The 7,500-nt window shown below is 45.4% G+C and overlaps 8 non-coding genes across 8 annotated transcripts; 4 read left to right on the forward strand and 4 right to left on the reverse strand.

Annotated features, from left to right (window-relative positions):
• The first annotated feature begins 26 nt into the window (after positions 1-26).
• Positions 27-133, forward strand: LOC147705146 (U6 spliceosomal RNA). Its single transcript, XR_015297954.1, has one exon. It is a non-coding gene; the product is annotated as a U6 spliceosomal RNA (small nuclear RNA).
• Positions 134-1,153: 1,020 nt separating this feature from the next.
• TRNAR-ACG (transfer RNA arginine (anticodon ACG)) lies at positions 1,154-1,226 on the reverse strand. The gene has a single exon. It is a non-coding gene; the product is annotated as a tRNA-Arg (tRNA).
• Positions 1,227-1,948: 722 nt separating this feature from the next.
• On the forward strand, positions 1,949-2,055 carry LOC147705148 (U6 spliceosomal RNA). Its single transcript, XR_015298455.1, has one exon. It is a non-coding gene; the product is annotated as a U6 spliceosomal RNA (small nuclear RNA).
• Positions 2,056-3,067: 1,012 nt separating this feature from the next.
• TRNAR-ACG (transfer RNA arginine (anticodon ACG)) lies at positions 3,068-3,140 on the reverse strand. Its single transcript has one exon. It is a non-coding gene; the product is annotated as a tRNA-Arg (tRNA).
• Positions 3,141-3,860: 720 nt separating this feature from the next.
• LOC147705150 (U6 spliceosomal RNA) lies at positions 3,861-3,967 on the forward strand. Its single transcript, XR_015298313.1, has one exon. It is a non-coding gene; the product is annotated as a U6 spliceosomal RNA (small nuclear RNA).
• Positions 3,968-4,979: 1,012 nt separating this feature from the next.
• Positions 4,980-5,052, reverse strand: TRNAR-ACG (transfer RNA arginine (anticodon ACG)). Its single transcript has one exon. It is a non-coding gene; the product is annotated as a tRNA-Arg (tRNA).
• A 722-nt stretch (positions 5,053-5,774) lies between these two features.
• Positions 5,775-5,881, forward strand: LOC147705152 (U6 spliceosomal RNA). The gene has a single exon (XR_015298432.1). It is a non-coding gene; the product is annotated as a U6 spliceosomal RNA (small nuclear RNA).
• A 1,012-nt stretch (positions 5,882-6,893) lies between these two features.
• TRNAR-ACG (transfer RNA arginine (anticodon ACG)) lies at positions 6,894-6,966 on the reverse strand. The gene has a single exon. It is a non-coding gene; the product is annotated as a tRNA-Arg (tRNA).
• Between the last annotated feature and the right edge of the window lie 534 nt (positions 6,967-7,500).

The raw sequence follows: 7,500 nt of genomic DNA on the forward strand, positions 1-7,500 counted from the left end.
AAACATTGTCAGTTCATCAATAAAGTGTGCTCGCTTCGGCAGCACATATACTAAAATTGGAACGATACAGAGAAGATTAGCATGGCCCCTGCGCAAGGATGACACGCAAATTCGTGAAGCGTTCCATATTTTTAACAGCTTTTAGGAGAGAAATCTTTTTTGTTTTCAAGACTAATTGAAAAAATAAAGCAGGTCCCAGTGCTGTCCCCGTGATATGTATTTTTCAATTAGTCTCTCCTCAACATTTTTAATGTATTTGCTTTGCAGTAAAGAAGGTGCGCTCTATGTTCAGCTGCATTTAGCAAGGAAGCCTGCAGGACTTCTGGGACTTTTCTTTCTCTTTTTTAGCCTCACTGTCATTATTCTTCACCACCCCCAAATCTATACTGCTGCAGTGTTGTGTTGCTTCGTGGGAAGCAGGACAAAGAGAAGGGCAGGGCCTATGCAAATGAAGGCCTCAGGGATGTCTGGGAGTGCCTTTTTAGCAGTATTGTTAAAGTCCACCTTGCAACCGGATTGGTCAGGTAAGCTGAAAAACACCATGCCAGATTGGGCACCAGGTCTCTAGGCGCTTGGAGGACATATTGGGTCTACATCCCTCAGTTTCTGAGGTCCAAGAAATGTTCACCCTCTACCCTAATAGAGAGGTCTTGGCCGATCGTGGCCGATTGTGGCTGAGAGGGGAAGAAGGTAGCAGTGCAAGATGCTTATGGTCCTTCTCTAATAATGGACCAACTTTCTCTCTCTCCTTACCTGTGGTTCTGCCTGGCTACTGGGGCTACCAGTTGTAAGCCTGCAGCCCACAGGGAGTTGGTTTGTTCCTCTCACACATGTAAATGGGTAAGCATTCAAGTGCACACACCTGCCTACGTCCACAGACCCTCGCGCACACACACTTTTGTCAACAAGCTTTTTCGCAATTAAGAGTATCAGGGACCCATGTTGAAATACAAAAGCAGCCCACCACGTGACGGCCATCACATAGAGTCCAGCAGCAAATGGGAAACGTTTAACTAGCTGTGGTCCTATTACTTGCGCTCTACCGTGGAACAACTGCTGGATGAGTCCTGCTGGAGAATATTGAACCTACAACAAGTCTGAGGTAAATAAGAATTCCACAGGAATATAATCAAACAGGGACCTACAACCCTTCCGAGCCAGATAGGAGTCGAACCTACAATCTTCTGATCCGTAGTCAGACGCGTTATCCATTGCGCCACTGGCCCTATGTAGACTTATGCATCCTTTTGTACTTAAGTGGTCTAGAAAGTGTGTGTGTGTGTGTGTGTGTGTGTGAAGGCACAAGGAAACCCATCTGACCTCCTGGAAGTCTGTTCTGTGAGGTTTTCCCAAGTTTTACAAAGGACTTTAGGAGAAGGAAGCACCTAAAAGCTAGGCGAAATGGTCCTAGATCCAAGGAAATCTTTTAGATCAGGCTCAGTTTCTTAAATAGTTTGCATTAACATAATCAGTTCCAGGTCTGTGTGGGGCTGAGCTTGAGAACTCCTTAGTAAGTAGGCGTTTACAACAATAAGGGGTTTAATATTACAACACAGGCGAACATTCAGACACATTATCATAAGCTCACCTTGTCCAGGGACCGAAGCATGCTGCCTTTCCACTCTCAGAGCCCTTCACCTAACCTACTGTGCAGCTGTTTCACCTTTAATATCACTGTTCCACAGGCAGCGTGACGTCACAATGCTCCTTGTCTGTAGCCCGAACCAGGAGCCTTTGCAAACCTGGTATAATCTACATACTTACGGTGTGTTTAGTCTTGGACCACAAATGCAGTGAAGAATAATGGATTGCTACTCTTCATACATTTTTGACCATTGGCTCAGATTTGAATGCGTACTGGCCATCTGAGCATCTCTGCCAGGCCACCCTATGTCTAGAGACTGTAGATTTAGAGAGTTTATAAACATTGTCAGTTCATCAATAAAGTGTGCTCGCTTCAGCAGCACATATACTAAAATTGGAACGATACAGAGAAGATTAGCATGGCCCTGGCGCAAGGATGACACGCAAATTCGTGAAGCGTTCCATATTTTTAACAGCTTTTAGGAGAGAAATCTTTTTTGTTTTCAAGACTAATTGAAAAAATAAAGCAGGTCCCAGTGCTGTCCCCGTGATATGTATTTTTCAATTAGTCTCTCCTCAACATTTTTAATGTATTTGCTTTGCAGTAAAGAAGGTGCGCTCTATGTTCAGCTGCATTTAGCAAGGAAGCCTGCAGGACTTCTGGGACTTTTCTTTCTCTTTTTTAGCCTCACTGTCATTATTCTTCACCACCCCCAAATCTATACTGCTGCAGTGTTGTGTTGCTTCGTGGGAAGCAGGACAAAGAGAAGGTCAGGGCCTATGCAAATGAAGGCCTCAGGGATGTCTGGGAGTGCCTTTTTAGCAGTATTGTTAAAGTCCACCTTGCAACCGGATTGGTCGGGTAGGCTGAAAAACACCATGCCAGATTGGGCACCAGGTCTCTAGGCGCTTCGAGGACATATTGGGTCTACATCCCTCAGTTTCTGAGGTCCAAGAAATGTTCACCCTCTACCCTAATAAAGAGGTCTTCGCCGATCGTGGCTGAGAGGGGAAGAAGGTAGCAGTGCAAGATGCTTATGGGCCTTCTCTAATAATGGACCAACTTTCTCTCTCTCTCCTTACCTGTGGTTCTGCCTGGCTACTGGGGCTACCAGTTGTAAGCCTGCAGCCCACAGGGAGTTGGTTTGTTCCTCTCACACATGTAAATGGGTAAGCATTCAAGTGCACACACCTGCCTACGTCCACAGACCCTCGCGCACACACACTTTTGTCAACAAGCTTTTTCGCAATTAAGAGTATCAGGGACCAATGTTGAAATACAAAAGCAGCACACCACGTGACGGCCATCACATAGAGTCCAGCAGCAAATGGGAAACGTTTAACTAGCTGTGGTCCTATTACTTGCGCTCTACCGTGGAACAACTGCTGGATGAGTCCTGCTGGAGAATATTGAACCTACAACAAGTCTGAGGTAAATAAGAATTCCACAGGAATATAATCAAACAGGGACCTACAACCCTTCCGAGCCAGATAGGAGTCGAACCTACAATCTTCTGATCCGTAGTCAGACGCGTTATCCATTGCGCCACTGGCCCTATGTAGACTTATGCATCCTTTTGTCCTTAAGTGGGCTAGAAAGTGTGTGTGTGTGTGTGTGTGTGTGAAGGCACAAGGAAACCCATCTGACCTCCTGGAAGTCTGTTCTGTGAGGTTTTCCCAAGTTTTACAAAGGACTTTAGGAGAAGGAAGCACCTAAAAGCTAGGCGAAATGGTCCTAGATCCAAGGAAATCTTTTAGATCAGGCTCAGTTTCTTAAATAGTTTGCATTAACATAATCAGTTCCAGGTCTGTGTGGGGCTGAGCTTGAGAACTCCTTAGTAAGTAGGCGTTTACAACAATAAGGGGTTTAATATTACAACACAGGCGAACATTCAGACACATTATCATAAGCTCACCTTGTCCAGGGACCCAAGCATGCTGCCTTTCCACTCTCAGAGCCCTTCACCTAACCTACTGTGCAGCTGTTTCACCTTTAATATCACTGTTCCACAGGCAGCGTGACGTCACAATGCTCCTTGTCTGTAGCCCGAACCAGGAGCCTTTGCAAACCTGGTATAATCTACATACTTATGGTGTGTTTAGTCTTGGACCACAAATGCAGTGAAGAATAATGGATTGCTACTCTTCATACATTTTTGACCATTGGCTCAGATTTGAATGCGTACTGGCCATCTGAGCATCTCTGCCAGGCCACCCTATGTCTAGAGACTGTAGATTTAGAGAGTTTATAAACATTGTCAGTTCATCAATAAAGTGTGCTCGCTTCGGCAGCACATATACTAAAATTGGAATGATACAGAGAAGATTAGCATGGCCCCTGCGCAAGGATGACACGCAAATTCGTGAAGCGTTCCATATTTTTAACAGCTTTTAGGAGAGAAATCTTTTTTGTTTTCAAGACTAATTGAAAAAATAAAGCAGGTCCCAGTGCTGTCCCCGTGATATGTATTTTTCAATTAGTCTCTCCTCAACATTTTTAATGTCTTTGCTTTGCAGTAAAGAAGGTGCGCTCTATGTTCAGCTGCATTTAGCAAGGAAGCCTGCAGGACTTCTGGGACTTTTCTTTCTCTTTTTTAGCCTCACTGTCATTATTCTTCACCACCCCCAAATCTATACTGCTGCAGTGTTGTGTTGCTTCGTGGGAAGCAGGACAAAGAGAAGGGCAGGGCCTATGCAAATGAAGGCCTCAGGGATGTCTGGGAGTGCCTTTTTAGCAGTATTGTTAAAGTCCACCTTGCAACCGGATTGGTCGGGTAAGCTGAAAAACACCATGCCAGATTGGGCACCAGGTCTCTAGGCGCTTGGAGGACATATTGGGTCTACATCCCTCAGTTTCTGAGGTCCAAGAAATGTTCACCCTCTACCCTAATAGAGAGGTCTTGGCCGATCGTGGCTGAGAGGGGAAGAAGGTAGCAGTGCAAGATGCTTATGGGCCTTCTCTAATAATGGACCAACTTTCTCTCTCTCTCCTTACCTGTGGTTCTGCCTGGCTACTGGGGCTACCAGTTGTAAGCCTGCAGCCCACAGGGAGTTGGTTTGTTCCTCTCACACATGTAAATGGGTAAGCATTCAAGTGCACACACCTGCCTACGTCCACAGACCCTCGCGCACACACACTTTTGTCAACAAGCTTTTTCGCAATTAAGAGTATCAGGGACCCATGTTGAAATACAAAAGCAGCACACCACGTGACGGCCATCACATAGAGTCCAGCAGCAAATGGGAAACGTTTAACTAGCTGTGGTCCTATTACTTGCGCTCTACCGTGGAACAACTGCTGGATGAGTCCTGCTGGAGAATATTGAACCTACAACAAGTCTGAGGTAAATAAGAATTCCACAGAAATATAATCAAACAGGGACCTACAACCCTTCCGAGCCAGATAGGAGTCGAACCTACAATCTTCTGATCCGTAGTCAGACGCGTTATCCATTGCGCCACTGGCCCTATGTAGACTTATGCATCCTTTTGTCCTTAAGTGGGCTAGAAAGTGTGTGTGTGTGTGTGTGTGTGTGTGAAGGCACAAGGAAACCCATCTGACCTCCTGGAAGTCTGTTCTGTGAGGTTTTCCCAAGTTTTACAAAGGACTTTAGGAGAAGGAAGCACCTAAAAGCTAGGCGAAATGGTCCTAGATCCAAGGAAATCTTTTAGATCAGGCTCAGTTTCTTAAATAGTTTGCATTAACATAATCAGTTCCAGGTCTGTGTGGGGCTGAGCTTGAGAACTCCTTAGTAAGTAGGCGTTTACAACAATAAGGGGTTTAATATTACAACACAGGCGAACATTCAGACACATTATCATAAGCTCACCTTGTCCAGGGACCCAAGCATGCTGCCTTTCCACTCTCAGAGCCCTTCACCTAACCTACTGTGCAGCTGTTTCACCTTTAATATCACTGTTCCACAGGCAGCGTGACGTCACAATGCTCCTTGTCTGTAGCCCGAACCAGGAGCCTTTGCAAACCTGGTATAATCTACATACTTACGGTGTGTTTAGTCTTGGACCACAAATGCAGTGAAGAATAATGGATTGCTACTCTTCATACATTTTTGACCATTGGCTCAGATTTGAATGCGTACTGGCCATCTGAGCATCTCTGCCAGGCCACCCTATGTCTAGAGACTGTAGATTTAGAGAGTTTATAAACATTGTCAGTTCATCAATAAAGTGTGCTCGCTTCGGCAGCACATATACTAAAATTGGAACGATACAGAGAAGATTAGCATGGCCCTGGCGCAAGGATGACACGCAAATTCGTGAAGCGTTCCATATTTTTAACAGCTTTTAGGAGAGAAATCTTTTTTGTTTTCAAGACTAATTGAAAAAATAAAGCAGGTCCCAGTGCTGTCCCCATGATATGTATTTTTCAATTAGTCTCTCCTCAACATTTTTAATGTATTTGCTTTGCAGTAAAGAAGGTGCGCTCTATGTTCAGCTGCATTTAGCAAGGAAGCCTGCAGGACTTCTGGGACTTTTCTTTCTCTTTTTTAGCCTCACTGTCACTATTCTTCACCACCCCCAAATCTATACTGCTGCAGTGTTGTGTTGCTTCGTGGGAAGCAGGACAAAGAGAAGGGCAGGGCCTATGCAAATGAAGGCCTCAGGGATGTCTGGGAGTGCCTTTTTAGCAGTATTGTTAAAGTCCACCTTGCAACCGGATTGGTCGGGTAGGCTGAAAAACACCATGCCAGATTGGGCACCAGGTCTCTAGGCGCTTGGAGGACATATTGGGTCTACATCCCTCAGTTTCTGAGGTCCAAGAAATGTTCACCCTCTACCCTAATAAAGAGGTCTTGGCCGATCGTGGCTGAGAGGGGAAGAAGGTAGCAGTGCAAGATGCTTATGGGCCTTCTCTAATAATGGACCAACTTTCTCTCTCTCTCCTTACCTGTGGTTCTGCCTGGCTACTGGGGCTACCAGTTGTAAGCCTGCAGCCCACAGGGAGTTGGTTTGTTCCTCTCACACATGTAAATGGGTAAGCATTCAAGTGCACACACCTGCCTACGTCCACAGACCCTCGCGCACACACACTTTTGTCAACAAGCTTTTTCGCAATTAAGAGTATCAGGGACCAATGTTGAAATACAAAAGCAGCACACCACGTGACGGCCATCACATAGAGTCCAGCAGCAAATGGGAAACGTTTAACTAGCTGTGGTCCTATTGCTTGCGCTCTACCGTGGAACAACTGCTGGATGAGTCCTGCTGGAGAATATTGAACCTACAACAAGTCTGAGGTAAATAAGAATTCCACAGGAATATAATCAAACAGGGACCTACAACCCTTCCGAGCCAGATAGGAGTCGAACCTACAATCTTCTGATCCGTAGTCAGACGCGTTATCCATTGCGCCACTGGCCCTATGTAGACTTATGCATCCTTTTGTACTTAAGTGGTCTAGAAAGTGTGTGTGTGTGTGTGTGTGTGTGTGAAGGCACAAGGAAACCCATCTGACCTCCTGGAAGTCTGTTCTGTGAGGTTTTCCCAAGTTTTACAAAGGACTTTAGGAGAAGGAAGCACCTAAAAGCTAGGCGAAATGGTCCTAGATCCAAGGAAATCTTTTAGATCAGGCTCAGTTTCTTAAATAGTTTGCATTAACATAATCAGTTCCAGGTCTGTGTGGGGCTGAGCTTGAGAACTCCTTAGTAAGTAGGCGTTTACAACAATAAGGGGTTTAATATTACAACACAGGCGAACATTCAGACACATTATCATAAGCTCACCTTGTCCAGGGACCGAAGCATGCTGCCTTTCCACTCTCAGAGCCCTTCACCTAACCTACTGTGCAGCTGTTTCACCTTTAATATCACTGTTCCACAGGCAGCGTGACGTCACAATGCTCCTTGTCTGTAGCCCGAACCAGGAGCCTTTGCAAACCTGGTATAATCTACATAC

Source organism: Lissotriton vulgaris, chromosome 7 (assembly GCF_964263255.1).
Source record: "Lissotriton vulgaris chromosome 7, aLisVul1.2, whole genome shotgun sequence".
Lineage (NCBI taxonomy): Eukaryota > Metazoa > Chordata > Amphibia > Caudata > Salamandridae > Lissotriton > Lissotriton vulgaris.